The sequence below is a fragment of the Podarcis bocagei genome (genome assembly GCF_964188305.1).
Source record: "Podarcis bocagei genome assembly, chromosome: W".
Classification (NCBI taxonomy): Eukaryota; Metazoa; Chordata; class Lepidosauria; order Squamata; family Lacertidae; genus Podarcis; species Podarcis bocagei.
Window position 1 is genome coordinate 82,103,717 of NC_138131.1, and position 17,212 is coordinate 82,120,928.

A 17,212-nucleotide genomic window follows, 5' to 3' on the forward strand; every position below is an offset into this window, starting at 1 on the left:
CAGTGCCTCTGTCTCCAGCCAGACATCGTCGTTTCCCTGCTGGTGTTCGCTGTGTTGCGTGGCCGCTTTCACCGTTGCGGAGGCTGCAGTGTGCTTGGAGCTCCTCTGGGGACACTCTTTCGCCAAGTGTTGAGAGCTGTCGCATATATAACACTTCCTGGTCCCTCTAGGAGGTTTAGTCTTGACTGCCGCCGGTGCAGGGGCTCTGGTAGCTGACTGAGCCCTGGCTCCTCCCACCTCCATAGGTTCCACTCCCCCTCCTGGCGGAGGTGTAGATTGCGCACGCGTAGCGTCCCTGGGAACGAAAGAGAAACTTCTCGCTGCTTCGCGCCCTCCACGTCCTTCGTCTCTGCACCATGGACGTTCTTCCAGCCTCACCCCCACAGTCAGCGCCCTTTGGACCACCTCCTGCGTGCTCCGGGGCCTCTCCCCCCTCGCAATTTCGTCTTTAACAGCACTGCTTAATCCCTCCCAGAAGAGGTCTCTGACTGGGGGCGAATCCCGGTCCCATTCCAAGGCACTGACCAGCGCAAAAAAGCGGGCGTGATACTGGCGTACGCTCGCCCTCCCTTGTTTCAGTCCATGAATCTCCCGTCGGGCAAGATCCACGTCAATGGTAGATAAAAAGCACGCATCCATCGCTTTGATAAAGGCATCTGCATTCTGAAGCGCCGGATCTTTATCCCTCCACAAATTGCGTAGCCACGCTTTAGCATCCCCATGCAAATGGGATAGTATAAACCCCACTTTCTCTTCCTCATCCCTAAAGTCTTTCGCCAGCAGTTGCAGTGCGCACATTACGTCTGCTCGAAAATTGGGGTACTGTTGTAAATTCCCATCGAAGTGAGCCACAAGCCCTCCTGCTCTCCGTGCCAACCCAACCCCCTCCGGTCTGGGTCCTGGCTGCCCATGCTTAACCAATGCTTCAAACCTGGCGTGGAGATCTCTGTAGGCGGCTGCCGCATCCTCCTCCCTTTTCTTGGATGCCTGTACCTCCGCGTTCAATTGGGTCACTGCCTGTTGCAGCGCTGAAATTTTCTCTGCTTCCGTCATCTCTGCCAACCGTTGTGAGCTCGCTCCCAAACACCAATTTCCTCCTCTCGCTGCTTCTGCCTCCTCTGCGAGGTATCAGGTGTCCGAAGCTTAAAAGTGACGGGTCTTACTGTCAGGGCTGCCACTCAGTCCCAGCTCACATAGGACCACGTTAGCCAGCGTTCAGGTTAAAAGAGTCTTTATTGGATTACAGCTTCCATTTCCAAACTGCAATATGCAGCCCTACTTCTTCTAGGTCAGACCGGCGAAGACCCGTCTGAGTCTCCGCCTCTAGCACACCAGCTTAATACCCTAGCCTTGCTCCACCTCCTGCGCCTTTCCTTCCGTCTCTGGGTCCTTCTGCCCCCCGGGGTCTCTTCTTTCCTACTCTCTTCTGACGCGGACCCCCCTGACCCTTCCGCCTCCTTGCGGCGGGCTTTGGGACCTGGTTCACTCTCTGGGCTGCTTACTGCGCCAGCTTCCGCTACATTTGAACTTGGCGCGCGCGCCCAACTCTCAACCTTCCTCTTGATCGTTTCGTCGCTCCCCGAGGTGGGCGTGACTACTCCTGACTCATGCCCTCCCTCCTTCTGAAAGCCTCCGGAACCCGATATCTGGTCCCCTTTCTCCCCGCTGCTCCCGGCTGGGTACGTGGGTCCCGATCTCCAACTGCTGCTCTCTGATTCCTCTCTGGACCCTTCTTCCTGGGGTGTCCCCCTGCTTTCCCCCCTTGCTCTGACTGCTGGCGCTCCCTTCTGGGAATCCTCGGACTCACTGGATAAGCTCGGCGATCTCGGTTCGTCATCCCCACTCATCTTTCCTTCGTATTCCTCCCCCTCGCTCTCTGTCTCCTCCCTTCTCTGCGTCTCTGCTTCCGAACCCCTGACACATATGCTACCATTTTACTGTTTTAGTGAAATAAATTGCTTAAATTGTTATGAAGGAAATGTTTCTTTTCTCCTTCCAATCAAGTACAGCAGAAAAGTTGTTCAAATAAAAAGTGTTCACTTATTAAAACTCACCATCATTTCGTCACAATCGGGCTGTATATAGCAGAACCAAATCATTTTGATATAACTGTAGAAAAGACTCTGAAGTTAGGATTCCAAAAAGGAAACCTGCCTCCGATTGTCAATATTAAGAGGATGCCAGCAAGGCTGAACCTTGCGGTAAAAGGGGGATTTAAATCAAGTCTTATGGATTTGGGATTTAAATCAGTTTGCTTTAAATAAAATCAACCCTCTAGGCAACAATGGGAGTTAGTTTGGGTATGGGTGCAACCACTAAACTGAGAATATAAGACGTAATGTGATTATACGCAAAACCAATAAAAAACATTTATATAAAAAAGAGAATATAAGCTCTATGCCTATTTGCTTACCTGTCAAATATACGCGCCTCCTTCAAGACGTTCCCCAGATTAATGTAAGCATCCAGGAAGTTGGGGTCCAGGGTCACCGCCTGAAAATATTTAAGATAATAGATTTTTGTTACTAATACAGTCATACCTCAGGTTGAAGTAGCTGCGGGTTAAGCATTTTCGGGTTGTGCTCCGTGGCGACCTAGAAGTAACAGAGCCCGTTACTTCCGGGTTCTGCAGCTTGCGCACGTGCAGACACTCAAAATGATGCCACACGCATCTACGGAAGCAGCAAATTGTGACCCGAGCATGTTCGCTTCAGGATGCGAACGGGGCCCCGGAACGGATCCCGTTCGCATCCAGAGGTACCACTGTATAACAGCATGGTTACTTTTAAATAAGTGGGTCAACTTTGACCTAGGCTGCCTCCTACCTACCTTCCTACCTTATCGATCTACCGACTTTATCTTATTATCTATCTACTTGCCTACCTATCTTATCTATCTATCTATCTATCTATCTATCTATCTACCTACCCTATCTATCAAATCTATCTACCTACCTACCATCTAATCCAGGTGTGGCCCAACTTGGCCCTCCAACCCCCATCATCCCTACCTAACAGGACCAGTGGTCAGGGACAATGTGAGTTGTAGTCCCAAAACAGCTGGAGGGCCAGGTTTGGCCATGCCTGAATCTATCTACCTACTCAATCAATCAATCTAACTAATCTATCTATCCATCTACCAACCTTTCTTATATATGTATCTATCTAATCTACCTACCTAATCTATCTAATCTAATCTAATCTAATCTAATCTAATCTAATCTAACTATCTATCATCTATCTAATCTATCTATGCAAGGAATATCAACTGTACGAGAAATGGTACCAACTAATGTACTAACAGGACACCGGAGGCCCATTGCAGCTGAAAAAATGCCTCCAGTTTTAATATAAAAAAGAATGGGAAACGTTTATTGCATATTGACAAAAGCAGTGCACACAGGTTAATACATTAGCAGGATTAATTTTTTTAAAAAAACCCACCTGTAATGGTTAAATTTAAAGTAGAATCATAGAATCATACAGCTGGAATAGACCACAAGGGCCATCGAGTCCAACCCCCTGCCAAGCAGGAAACACCATCAGAGCACTCCTGACATATGGTTGTCAAGCCTCTGCTTAAAGACCTCCAAAGTAGGAGACTCCACCACACTCCTTGGCAGCAAATTCCACTGTCAAACAGCTCTTACTGTCAGGAAGTTCTTCCTAATGTTTAGGTGGAATCTTCTTTCTTGTAGTTTGGATCCATTGCTCCGTGTCCGCTTCTCTGGAGCAGCAGAAAACAACCTTTCTCCCTCCTCTATGTGACATACTTTTCTATATTTGAACATGGCTATCATATCACCCCTTAACCTCCTCTTCTCCAGGCTAAACATGCCCAGCTCCCTTAGCCGTTCCTCATAAGGCATCGTTTCCAGGCCTTTGACCATTTTGGTTGCCCTCCTCTGGAGTAAGGACAGTCCCCGGATTTACAAATCAGTCCCCATACAAAATCCATTTAAGTTGAAAAGTATCCCCGGACTCATTGAAAAAAAATCTGATAACCTTAAATTAGTGATGATGATTTTATTGAAGAAGAAGAAGAGTTTGGATTTGATATCCCGCCTTTCACTCCCTTTAAGGAATCTCAAAGCGGCTAACATTCTCCTTTCCCTTCCTTCCCCACAACAAACACTCTGTGAGGTGAGTGGGGCTGAGAGACGTCAGAGAAGTGTGACTGGCCCAAGGTCACCCAGCAGCTGCATGTGGAGGAGTGGAGACGCGAACCCGGTTCCCCAGATTATGAGTCTACCGCTCTTAACCACTACACCACACTGGCTCTCCAGTGATGATAATGAATGATGATAATACAAAGGAACCAGGGGAGGCAAGTCAAATAATCCCATAATGTGGGATTAACATTGATTGTGTATACAGTTGTTTTTTTAAAAAATATTATTTAATTTAATGATTTGGTTTTTTGTGAAAACTAAAAAAATATTATACAGTGGTAGCTTGGGTTAAGTACTTAATTCGTTCCGGAGGTCTGTTCTTAACCTGAAATTGTTCTTTTTTTAAATAATAATAATAATTTTTATTAAATTTTCCTATTTACAAATTCGCCATCCCAAACAGTATTCACAAATTTCAACTTTTTGGACTTCCACAAGCTTTTCCACCAATCCATATTTTCTATTTTTATGCATTCTCTAAATTTATATTGCCATTTAATATTATCCTTTCAGTTCTATTTCTTTTTTACAATACATCTTTAACTTTCACAAAGCCTCTTTAAATCCCACTAGCGTTGTCTGTTCGTCACATATGCTTTTCCGATAATCTGTAAACTTTCCCGAGTCCTCGATGAACTTGTGATCCCATTGATATCTAATCTTCCCAGTCAGTTTATCCAGTTCTGCATAGTCCATAAGTTTCATTCTCCACTCTTCAAGGGTCGGTAGCTCCTCTTGTTTCCATTTTTGGGCCATTAATATTCTTGCCGCTGTTACTGCGTATTGGAAAAGTTTGTAATCCTTTCTATTTATCTCTCTTCCAGTTATTCCTAACAAAAAGGCTTCTGGTTTCCTTACAAATGTGTATTTAAGCATCTTCTTCAACTCATTATATATCATTTCCCAGAAACCCTTTACCTTCTTACATTCCCACCACATATGGAAAAAAGATCCTTCTTTTTCTTTACATTTCCAACACTTATTACATGTTTTGAACATTTTTGCTAACTTAACCGGTGTTATGTACCATCTATATACCATTTTCATAATATTTTCCTTTTTCCATTTTCATAATATTTTTCCCAGTCAGCCAATTGTATATTATAACCAAAGTCTCTGGCCCAATGTATCATAACCGACTTTACCTCCTCGTCCATCGTTTGCCAATCCAACAACATTTTATACATTTTTGACAATATCTTATAATCATTGTTTATCATCTCTATTTGAAATTTCGATTCTTTTTCCGTATATCCACTCTTTTAAATCCTTTTTAAACATTTCATTTACCTGAAAATAATGCAACCAATCAAACACATGTTCTTTTACTTGTTCATATGGCTTCATTTTCCATTTCCCCCCTTCTTTAATTATTAGCTCTCCGTAAGTGATCCAATTCCCTCTCATATTGATTTTCTTTACACTCATAACCTCTAATGGAGACAACCAGTGTGGAACTTTGGGTTCTAATATATTTTTACACCTATCCCATATTTCTATTATGGAGCTCCTGAAAATGTGATTCTCAAAACCCTTGTGACTTTTCTTCTTCTCCAACCACAAATACACGTGCCACCCAAATCTATTATCAAATCCTTCTAACTCTAACAGTTTATTGTTTTTTAATTTTATCCATTCCCTTAACCAGCAGAAACAAGACGCTTCATAATATAATTTCAAATCTGGCAGCGCAAAGCCTCCTCTTTCCTTTGCATCTGTCAATAACTTACATTGTATTCTTGGCTTTTTGCCCTGCCAGATATATCTTGAATTTGCCACTCTTTGAAAGTCGTTGTCCCCCTAATTATAGGAATCATTTGGAACAAAAATAACATCTTTGGAAGCACACTCATTTTGATCGTTGAGATTCTACCCCAAAAAGAAAGTTTCATCCTTCCCCAAACTTACAAAACTTTTTTGATTCTGTTCCACACCGGTATATAGTTGTTTTGAAATAAATCAATATTTCTTGGAGTTAACCATATTCCCAGATATTTTACCTTCTTCGCCACTTCAATCCCTGATTCTCGTTGCATTACTTCTATTGCACTTTGGTCCATATTCTTAATCATTACTTTGGTTTTTTTCTTATTTAATTGTGGGAGCCAGGAAGTCATGGAAAAGGCTTGTAGTGCCACCTGGTGCCTTGCTGACCTCGGTGACCAGCACTCTGAGCTTACAATGTATTAGAATGTATTGACCCTATAAGGAGTTAGGTTCCCCCCTCTGGGCACTGTAACCCTATATGGTTTGTGGGTGGGTTAAAGCTTGACCGGATGAGGTAACGTGAGACATTGGAATGCAGCCATGCGGCTGGAGAGAACAAAGGATAATAAAATCGGAGGAGAGAGAGGAAGGAGCTTTTTTGCCCTCCGTCCATGGAGACATTTGCCTTTGTGTGTGTTTTTTCTTTGCCTTGCACCCCAAAATGACGGCTGGTTTCCGTCAACTGGTTCCCACATTTAATATAAACCCGGCCACCTTGCCAAATTCCATCTCCACATTTAAACTCTTTAAAGGATCTTCTATCGTTATTACCAGGTCATCAGCAAAGGCTTTAACTTTATATTCGTTTTGACCTACTGTCACCCCTTTTATTAATTCATTTCGTCTAATTGCACTCAAGAGGACTTCCAGAACCATTATGAATAACAGTGGCGAGAGAGGACAACCCTGTCTTATACCCTTCCATATCTTCACTTCTTCTGTTATTACATTATTCACAATCAATTTAGCTCTTTGCTCTGTATAAATCGCCCTTATTCCATTATAGAAATCGTTCCCCACTTCCATAAATTCTAAATTTTTTAACACAAATTCCCATGATATACAGTGGTGCCTCGCAAGACGAATGCCTCGCAAGACGGAAAACCCGCTAGACGAAAGGGTTTTCCGTTTTGGAGGCGCTTCGCAAAACGAATTTCCCTATGGGCTTCCTTCGCAAGACGAAAGCCCATAGGGAAATCTCCGGGACAGCGGGGAAGCGCAGCACGTCTTCCCCACTGTCCTCGGACCTCCTCCGAAGGCTGGCGGTGGTGTGGAGACCTCCTCCCGCCGCCAGCCTTTGGAAGGCTGCTCTGAAGCCTGGCGGTGGGGTGGAGAAACCTCCTCCCGCCGCCAGGCTTCGGAAGGATGCTCCGAAGCCTGGCGGCGGGAGGAGGTCTCTCTGCCCCACCGCCAGCCTTCAGAAGGCTGCTCCGAAGCCTGGCGGCGGGAGAAGGTCTCTCCGCCCCACCGCCAGCCTTCAGAAGGCTGCTCCGAAGCCTGGCGGTGGGGCGGAGAGACCTCCTCCCGCCGCCAGGCTTCGGAAGGCTCTCCGAAGGCTGGCGGTGGGGCGGAGAGACCTTCTCCCCGCGCCAGCCTTCGGGTGGCTGTCCTGAAGACTTGCGGTGGGAGGAGGGTTTTCCTTCCCACCGCCAACATTCAGAATGCTGTTCTGAATGTTGGCGGTGGGGAGGAAAAACCCTCCTCCCACCGCAAGCCCCGGGAACAGAGGAGAAGCGCTGCGCCCCTTCCCCTCTGTTCCCGTATCTGTCCTGAAGGCTTGCGGTGGGGAGAAAAGCCCTTCTCCGCACCGCCAGCCTTGAAAGCGGTTTCCATAGGAACGCATTAATTGATTTTCAATGCATTCCTATGGGAAACGGTGCTTCGCAAGACGAAAAACTCGCAAGAAGAAAAAACTTGCGGAATGAATTAATTTCGTCTTGCGAGGCACCACTGTATTATCAAATGCCTTCTCCGCATCTACAAACATTAGTATAGCTTGTTTCTCATTCCTAGCAGACAGATATTACAAAACATTTATTATATTTCTCACATTATGTTTCATCTGCCTGCCTGGAAGAAACCCTGCTTGATCATCGTGAATAAATTCTCTCAATACCTTTTTTAATCTTTTTGCTAATATTCCAGCAAAAATCTTATAGTCTGTGTTTAACAATGAGATCGTGTGTTAAATCAGAATCTTGCTTGGGAATAAGTATGATGAAGGCTTCTTTCCAAGTTTCCAGAATATCTTTTTCCTTCAAAATATTATTCATAACTTCTTTCAGTGGTACCGTCAGGGTGTGCCTCAATTCTTTGTAATAACTGGCTGTAAATCCATCTGGTCCTGGAGCCTTTCCTTTTTTCAATTCTTTTATGACCTCTATTATTTCCTCATTCTCAATTGGGGCATTCAGTCTGTCTTTCTTTTCTGTCGGGATCTTTTGCACCTTTTTTTCTTTTAAATATCTTTCTATTCTCTTCAAATTGTTCTTTTCTCTGTTGCTGTACAAATGATTATAAAAGTCCAAGAATCCTTTTCTAATGCCTTTCGGGTTCTCAATCTCTTCTCCATCCACAATAATTTTGTTGATTATGTTTTGTTCCTTTCTTTTCTTAATTTGCCACGCGAGCCATTTACCTGACTTATTGGCATTGTCCATAAAATATTCCATCAACTTCTTTTGCGCCTCTTGTATGATTTTTTGATCACCCAAGAGGTAATCGTTAATTCTCCATCTAAATGATCTTTCTTCATAACCTTTAATTTCCAATTTTATTGGACTGTGGTCTGAAATTACTCTTGGCTGAATTTCAATTTGCCGAATTCTTGGAGTTAGTTCATTCGAGACCCAAATTTGATCTATTCTTGACATTGACTGATTTGGTTCCGAATAAAATGTAAACTGTTTCTCCAGTGGATGTCTAAGTCTCCAAACATCAATTAGATTACAGTTTTTCGTCATTGAAAAGAAAGTCTTGGGTAGTTTTCCTTCTTTGCTAACCTGAAATTGTTCTTAACCTGAACTTTAGCTAATGGGGCCTCCTGCTACCATTGAGCCGCCAGAGCACGATTTCTGTTCTCATCCTGAAGCAAAGTTCTTAACCTGAAGCACGATTTCTGGGTTAGCGGAGTGTATAACCTGAAGTCTATGTAAAACGAGGTACCACTGTATATATTTAAAAATTGCATCCAATTTTGACAGTGTTATTACAAACCACTTCATTCAGCCCTGCAACATCTTGCGAAGCAGCGATATACTAATATGCATCTGTTATTATGTGACATTGGTCAAGGCTTTCTGGGAAATAATATATGATGAATTTAAAGAAAATGTTTGAAAATACATTTGTCAAAAAAGCCAGAAGCCTTCTCACTAGGTATAAGACTTCTTATGTCTGCAACGACGGCAGCAAGAATGCAACTAGCCCAATGGGGCTTAAATTGGATTGTTATGAATGAAAAAAATTAGTAAAAAAATATTTCAAAAGAGAATGCTACTTGCCCAATTAATGGGGCTTAGATCAGGTTATTCATGAAAGAAATGATAAAAAAATATTTAAAAGAAGAGAGAATGCTACTAGCCCAATTAATGTGGCTTATATTTGATTGTTATTAATAAAAAAATTAATAAAAAATAATTTAAAAAGAGAATGTCACTAGCCCAATTAATGGGGCTCATATGGGATTGTTATTAATGAAAAAATTAATGAAAAAATAATTTACAAAGAGAATGCCACTTGCCCAATTAATAGGGCTTAAATCAGATTGCTATGAATGAAAATAATAAATTCTTTAAAAGAAGAAGAGAGAACGCTACTAACCCAATTAATGGGGCTTCTAATGGATTGTGATTAATGAAAAATTAATAAAACATTATTTAACAGAAGAAGAGAGAACGCTACTAGCCCAATTAATGGGGCTTATATTGGATTGTTATCATTATCATTATTTTTCCAGGCCTTCCCATCTAGAGCCCAGAAACTCTGTAACAGTTACCTTCTCAAAGTGATGAATCGCCAGCCAGATTTCCCCTTGCGCATTGAACACACAGCCGAGGTTACTCCATGCCACAGCAAAGTTGGGTTGGGTCTCGATGGCTTTCAGGTAGCAGGCCTTGGGAGGGTCGAGAGGTAGGTAGGTACAGGGGGAAGGGGGTATTTGCACAAAAGAAAAGCAAGAGAAAAGTCCCAGTTAGCAGAGGCTTGACAACCATATGTCAGGAGTGCTCTGATGGTGTTTCCTGCTTGGCAGAGGGTTGGACTCGATGGCCCTTGTGGTCTATTCCAGCTGTATGATTCTATGATTCTACTTTAAATTTAACCATTACAGGTGGGGTTTTTTAAAAAAATTAATCCTGCTAATGTATTAACCTGTGTGCACTGCTTTTGTCAATATGCAATAAACGTTTCCCATTCTTTTTTATATTAAAACTGGAGGCATTTTTTCAGCTGCAATGGGCCTCCGGTGTCCTGTTAGTACCATTAGTTGGTACCATTTCTCGTACAGTTGATATTCCTTGCATAGATAGATTAGATCAGTGTTTCCCAACCGGTGTTCCGCGGCACACTAGTGTGCCGCGAGAGATTGCCTGGTGTGCCGTGGGAGGGAGGCGGGCGAGTCGGGCGGCGAGAGGCGGGGCGGCGGCGGCGAGGATCCGCGTCGAGCCGGGGGCGGCTCCGCGGTGGTGGTGCCGAGGTTTCTCTCTCCATTCTCCCCTCACACACACACATAGGAAATAACACAGGATCAGCTGACAGGACCCGGCCAATGGGGCGGCGGTGGGGCAGCGCGCGCAAAAGGGAGGAGCGCGAGACAGCGGACAAGGAGGTGGCCGGCATGTCCGGGCAGCAGCAGCAACAGCAGCAGCAACTCCCGGCGACTGCTCCTCAAGCCCCGGGCAACCCTACTCCCTCACCGGCCTCGGCCGCCCTCCTGCTCCACCGCCGCCGCCTCCCCCGCCGCCGCCGGCTACCTCGGCCCCGCCGCCGCTCCCTCCTCCGCCCGCTATCGCCGCCACCACCACAACAGCCGCCGCCGCCTCAGCTGGGCCCATGCCTGCCGGGAGCGGCGGCGGCAGCAGCAGCAGCAGCAGCGCCCCGGCGCCCTTCCCTCACGGCGGCGACCCGGCCCTGCAGTGGCGTAGCGTGGGGGGTGCAGGGGGGGCCGGCCGCACTGGGCGCAACATCTGCGGGGGGCGCACTCGCAGCTCTCTGCCCCTCCCGAGGTACTATTTCTGGGTTAGCGGAGTCTGTAACCTGAAGCGTATGTAACCCGAGGTACCACTGTACTTCCAAGTCAGCGTGCAAGGGATTGCAGGACCGGCGGACTTGGCGGTGGGGGTGGTTGCTGGAGCCTTGTCTGTCCTTTCAGCCCCGCACCCACCGCAGACCCCTTCCTATGCCACTGGTAGCTAGGCGAGGCGGGGGGCACTGGGCGCCACACCTCGGTGCCTGCAGCGTGCCTGAGCCATGCGTCTGCGGGCGAACTGCCCGCAAGCTCCGCTCTGGCCTCTGCCCACCGCCTCAGCCTCCCTACAGCTGAGGGGGAGGCTGCAGCGAGGCTCCACGCAGCGCGCCCTGCCATGGCTCGCCCCCATGGCACTCGCCCCTGGCTGCAGGACGCGCGCGCCGCCCCGGGCCCCTGAGCGGCTAGCTGCGCCGCTGCGCTGAGCGCAAGGAATACGTCCTCTCCGAGTTCGGCGTCCTCTTCGTGGGCAGCGCGAACCGCATCTCCAGCTTCGGGTGGAACTTTGGCCAGGTAGGGGGAAGCCTTTGGGCGGGGGGGGGGGCTGGAGACCGGGGTGGGGAGGGGTTAGGAGAGACGCTACCGGCCCCGTCCAGAAATGCCCAGAGCAACTGGAGCTCAGCTACACGCACACATGCGCCCTCCAAATCCCGTTTCCCACCCCTTTCTCAAAAGAAGAGAGAAAAAATGGGTCCTGGGTGTGAAACCAAAGGACCTTTCCAGCTCCTCCTCAATTCCAGGTGTGGATGGCAATGCCTCGTGTCTCCTCCCCCGCGACCAGAGCACACTTCCTAGGCTGGTTGGACGGTCCCTGGGGGTCTTCGGGTTGCCACATTTTGAAGAGCAAAAAACAGGACACATTTGTCGACTTCTGCTTTTAGCTATGGATCAGTGGCCTAGCGTGGGGGGTGCAGGGGGGGCCGGCCACACCGGGCGCAACATCTGGGGGTTAGTGTTAGGGGGCGCAAATCCACGGGTTAGGGGGCGCAAATTACTTGCATTGTCCCGGGTGCTGACAACCCACGCTACGCCACTGCGGCCCTGAACGAGCAGGAGAAGGAGCTCAAGTGACGCTGCGCGCTGACGTCACGGGGCTGTAATGGTGGTGTGCCTCGAGATTTTTTTCATCAAACAAGTGTGCCTTTGCCCAAAAAAGGTTGGGAAACACTGGATTAGATAGATGATAGATAGTTAGATTAGATTAGATTAGATTAGATTAGATAGATAGATTAGGTAGGTAGATTAGATAGATACATATATAAGAAAGGTTGGTAGATGGATAGATAGATTAGTTAGATTGATTGATTGAGTAGGTAGATAGATTCAGGCATGGCCAAACCTGGCCCTCCAGCTGTTTTGGGACTACAACTCACATTGTCCCTGACCACTGGTCCTGTTAGGTAGGGATGATGGGGGTTGGAGGACCAAGTTGGGCCACACCTGGATTAGATGGTAGGTAGGTAGATAGATTTGATAGATAGGGTAGGTAGTAGATAGATAGATAGATAGATAGATAGATAGATAGATAGATAGATAAGATAGGTAGGCAAGTAGATAGATAATAAGATAAAGTCGGTAGATCGATAAGGTAGGAAGGTAGGTAGGAGGCAGCCTAGGTCAAAGTTGACCCACTTATTTAAAAGTAACCATGCTGTTATACAGTGGTACCTCTGGATGCGAACGGGATCCGTTCCGGGGCCCCGTTCGCATCCTGAAGCGAACATGCTCGGGTCACAATTTGCTGCTTCCGTAGATGCGTGTGGCATCATTTTGAGTGTCTGCACGTGCGCAAGCTGCAGAACCCGGAAGTAACGGGCTCTGTTACTTCTAGGTCGCCACGGAGCACAACCCGAAAATGCTTAACCCGCAGCTACTTCAACCTGAGGTATGACTGTATTAGTAACAAAAATCTATTATCTTAAATATTTTCAGGCGGTGACCCTGGACCCCAACTTCCTGGATGCTTACATTAATCTGGGGAACGTCTTGAAGGAGGCGCGTATATTTGACAGGTAAGCAAATAGGCATAGAGCTTATATTCTCTTTTTTATATAAATGTTTTTTATTGGTTTTGCGTATAATCACATTACGTCTTATATTCTCAGTTTAGTGGTTGCACCCATACCCAAACTAACTCCCATTGATGCCTAGAGGGTTGATTTTATTTAAAGCAAATTGATTTAAATCCCAAATCCATAAGACTTGATTTAAATCCCCCTTTTACCGGAAGGTTCAGCCTTGCTGGCATCCTCTTAATATTGACAAACGGAGGCAGGTTTCCTTTTTGGAATCCTAACTTCAGAGTCTTTTCTACAGTTATATCAAAATGATTTGGTTCTGCTATATACAGCCCGATTGTGACGAAATGATGGTGAGTTTTAATAAGTGAACACTTTTTATTTGAACAACTTTTCTGCTGCACTTGATTGGAAGGAGAAAAGAAACATTTCCTTCATAACAATTTAAGCAATTTATTTCACTAAAACAGTAACATGGTAGCATATGTATCCATGTTGCTTAACTGATGTGCTGAAACATTTTTTCCCCAAGAAAAACTTGGACTGAGTTTTCGCACACATGAAAAACTTAAAACAAATAATTCTTCCCCGAATTATTTATTTATTTATTTATTTCTACCCCGCTCTCACTGGCCAGGGCCGGGCTCAGGGCGGCTAACACCAAATATAAATTACAATAAAATAGAATAGAAAAAAACCCCAGTTAATTAAAATACAGCTTAAAATGCAGCCTCATCAAGACTACAAAGGGAGGAAACATCAGCTATTCACCCAAGCCAGCTATCCATGCTGGTGCTACATGGGCCAGCAAAAAAGCCACGGGAAAATTTATATACCAAATCCCATATAGGGTGTCAGAGTGAGTCTAAGCATAGAGCGAGTTAAAATAATCAAGCCTGGAGGTGACCATCGCATGGATCACTGGCCAGATCAGGGCGAGAAAGGTAAGGAACCAATTCCTTAATACGGCGGAGGTGGAAAAATGCCACCTTTGCTGTGGCTGCAACCTGTGCCTCCATGGAAAGAGAGGCATCGAAGGTTACACCCAAGCTCTTGACAGAAGGCTCTGGCACTAATTGCGCCCCCACAAGAGATGGGAGTTGGCCCCCCAACCCCATGTTGTCCTGACCCAGCCAGAGGACCTCTGTCTTCGAAGGATTTAACTTCAACTGGCTCCCACGCAGCCACCCAGCCACGGCTTCCAAGCATCTGGTCAGTGTGTCTGGGGCCGAGTCCATTGACAGATAAAGTTGGGTGTCATCAGCATATTGACGACAACTCAGCCCTAAACTCCGGACAATCTGGGCAAGGGGGCGCATAAAGATATTGAAAAGCATCTGGGAAAGGATTGTGCCCTGCGGCACTCCACACAACAAGGAGTGCCGCAGCGACAACTCCCTCCCTAGCGCCACCCTCTGTCCCCGACCTGAGATAAAGGAGCACAGCCATTGTCTGACTGTGCCCTGAATCCCCACGTTGGCAAGGCGGTGGTCCAAAAGTTTGTGATCGACCATGTCGAAGGCCGCTAACAAATCTAAAAGAATCAGCAGTCCCGGCCCGCCTCGATCCTCTTAATCGTCCTCCCAAAGCATTTTATTTTTTAAAAAACAGATTTTTATCCACCCTGGTGACAATGAAACTGAACCAGTCCTTGATCTCATTTCAGAGCCGTTGCAGCCTACCTACGGGCCCTGAGCCTGAGTCCCAACCACGCTGTTGTCCACGGCAACCTGGCATGTGTGTATTACGAACAGGGGCTGATCGATCTGGCAATCGATACCTACAAGAGGGCCATTGAGCTCCAGCCCCACTTCCCTGACGCCTACTGCAACCTGGCCAACGCGCTGAAAGAGAAAGGCAGCGTAAGAAACTGGTCCCTTTTGCCTTGGGGTGGGGGGAACATCTATATAAAAGATGTTTTATAGATGGTACTTAACACCTGCCAAAATAGCTAAAATGTATAAAACAAAAAAACTGTGCTGGAGGTGCAGTAAAGAAGAAGGGACACTTATACATTTCTGGTGGGCCTGTGAAAAAAAAATACAGAAACTTTCCTATTAGGCAGTGGTGTCCAAACTTTTTTCAAAGAGGGCCAGATTTGATGAAGTGAAGGGCCATAAGGGCCGACCAAAGTTGTTTACTTTTTTTAAGGATTGAAGTTGTTGAGCTCTTTTCTTAGGGTTTAAATTGTTGAACTTTTTTTAGGATTGAAGTTGTTTAGCTTTTTCTTAGGCTTTTACCCCATGCTGAATTGGCCAGATTAACAGAGACAATTAGGGCACAACCCAGACAAGAATTCCAAAAGGAATGGGGAAAATGCAGAGAATACTTTACCAAACAGTGCCCCAAAATATACACTTGGACTTGTTTCAATTAATTTCTACAGGAGACTTTGTGGTTTAAGTCATAATTAGGAAAAATTGTAATAATCCCATACAAAAGAAATAGTATACAAGAGGTAAATAAGGCGGCCATTTAACAGAATAAAGTCTTTTATTTTTATGTTATGTTTTCTTTGTGTAAGGGGATAGGAGTTTAATTTTGATAATTAGTCAATGGTGGTGGGTCTGTTTGTATGTATGAGTTGTTGTGGACTATGTTATAAATAAAATAAAAATTAAAAAAAGAAAATGAAACCGGTCCCTTTTGCTTTCTGTATGTCAGAGGGTTTGCTGAAAAAAGCCTTCCGGATGATGGTGACCTCGAAATTGGGCTCTTTGGGGGGGGGATTTGGGGTACAGAACCTAGAAGAAGTCCTCTTTTATTTTTTCCTTTGTCATATCGTCACATACAACTTTGCTCATACCAAGCGTCGACTCCCCTCCCCCCTCCCCCGCTCCCACTCCCTGGCTTTCTTAAGCAGTCACGATCCTCTTAGCATTTCTATATCACCCTTTAAAAATTGTCCAGTAGCACCTGATGATGATGATAATAATAATAATAATAATAATAATAATAATAATAATAATAATAATAATAATAATAATAATAATAAATTTATACCCCGCCTATCTGGCTGGGTTTCCCCAGCCACTCTTGGCGACAAAATATTAAAATACAATAGTCCGTCAAACATTAAAAGCTTCCCTAAACAGGGCTTGCTAAACTTGGCTTCTTCTTGGTATAATTTTTTGTATGCAGGTCCACTTCTTCAGATACAAAAGCTTCTACCAAGACCAAACTGAGTTGGTCTGCAATGTGCTACTGGACAATTTATATATTTTTTATATATTTCAATTGCGTTAGACCACCACAGCTGCCTACCTGAACATATATCGCCCTATTTACCTTCTTACTCTACTTAAAACAATTTACTTTAGCATTTGTAAATCACTTTCAAAAATTATCATGACAAAATATTTTAAATCAAACCAGCAAACATTCTCAGATGTTCTTTCACATCTTTTATAAATTTACTCCAGTCCTTTTCAAACAGTTTGTCGCGCCGATTTCGGATTTTCACTGCCAGCTTTGCCAGTTCTGCATATTCAATTGTTTTTGTCTGCCATTCTTCCAAAATTGGAAGTTCCTGCCGCTTGCATTTCTGGGCTAAAAATGTCCTTACAGCTATGGTAGCATACATAAGTCTACTTTTGGAATTTCTTCTCCCACAATACCCAATAGAATAGCCTCTGGTTTTTTTAATAACAGTATATTTAAAGATCTTTTTCAATTCTTTGTAAATCATATCCCAGTAGACTTTGACTTTAGTGCACATCCACCACCTATGGACGAAATTCCCTTCCTTCTCCTTGCACTTCTAGCGTTGTGGCATCTGAATATAGACTGCATTTTTAATCAAGGCATATATTGGCTTATATCTTGATCAGGTTCCTAAATTAAATGGGCTTAGATTTTCAAATGTTTCATGCCAGCTGTTTAGAGAACCTTGGCAATGTTTTCCTCCTAGACAAGGGGCCCCTTGATTTATAGCAGAAAACAATTCTCAAAGTCGTAAAAAGGGAATTACAGGTTAAGAACAAGGTTACATAGACCAAACATAATTAGGAA

General features: G+C 45.0%; 1 pseudogene across 1 annotated transcript in view; it reads right to left on the reverse strand.

Moving 5' to 3' along the window:
* LOC308578220 overlaps positions 1-16,784 on the reverse strand; it is a 38,125-nt pseudogene extending 21,341 nt beyond the window's left edge. The window contains exons 1-3 of the transcript in view: positions 16,767-16,784; positions 9,936-10,052; positions 2,414-2,493 (exon numbers count right to left, since the gene is read on the reverse strand). The product of the transcript in view is annotated as an uncharacterized misc_RNA (transcript). The remainder of the gene's footprint in view (positions 1-2,413; positions 2,494-9,935; positions 10,053-16,766) is intronic.
* Positions 16,785-17,212: the final 428 nt, after the last annotated feature.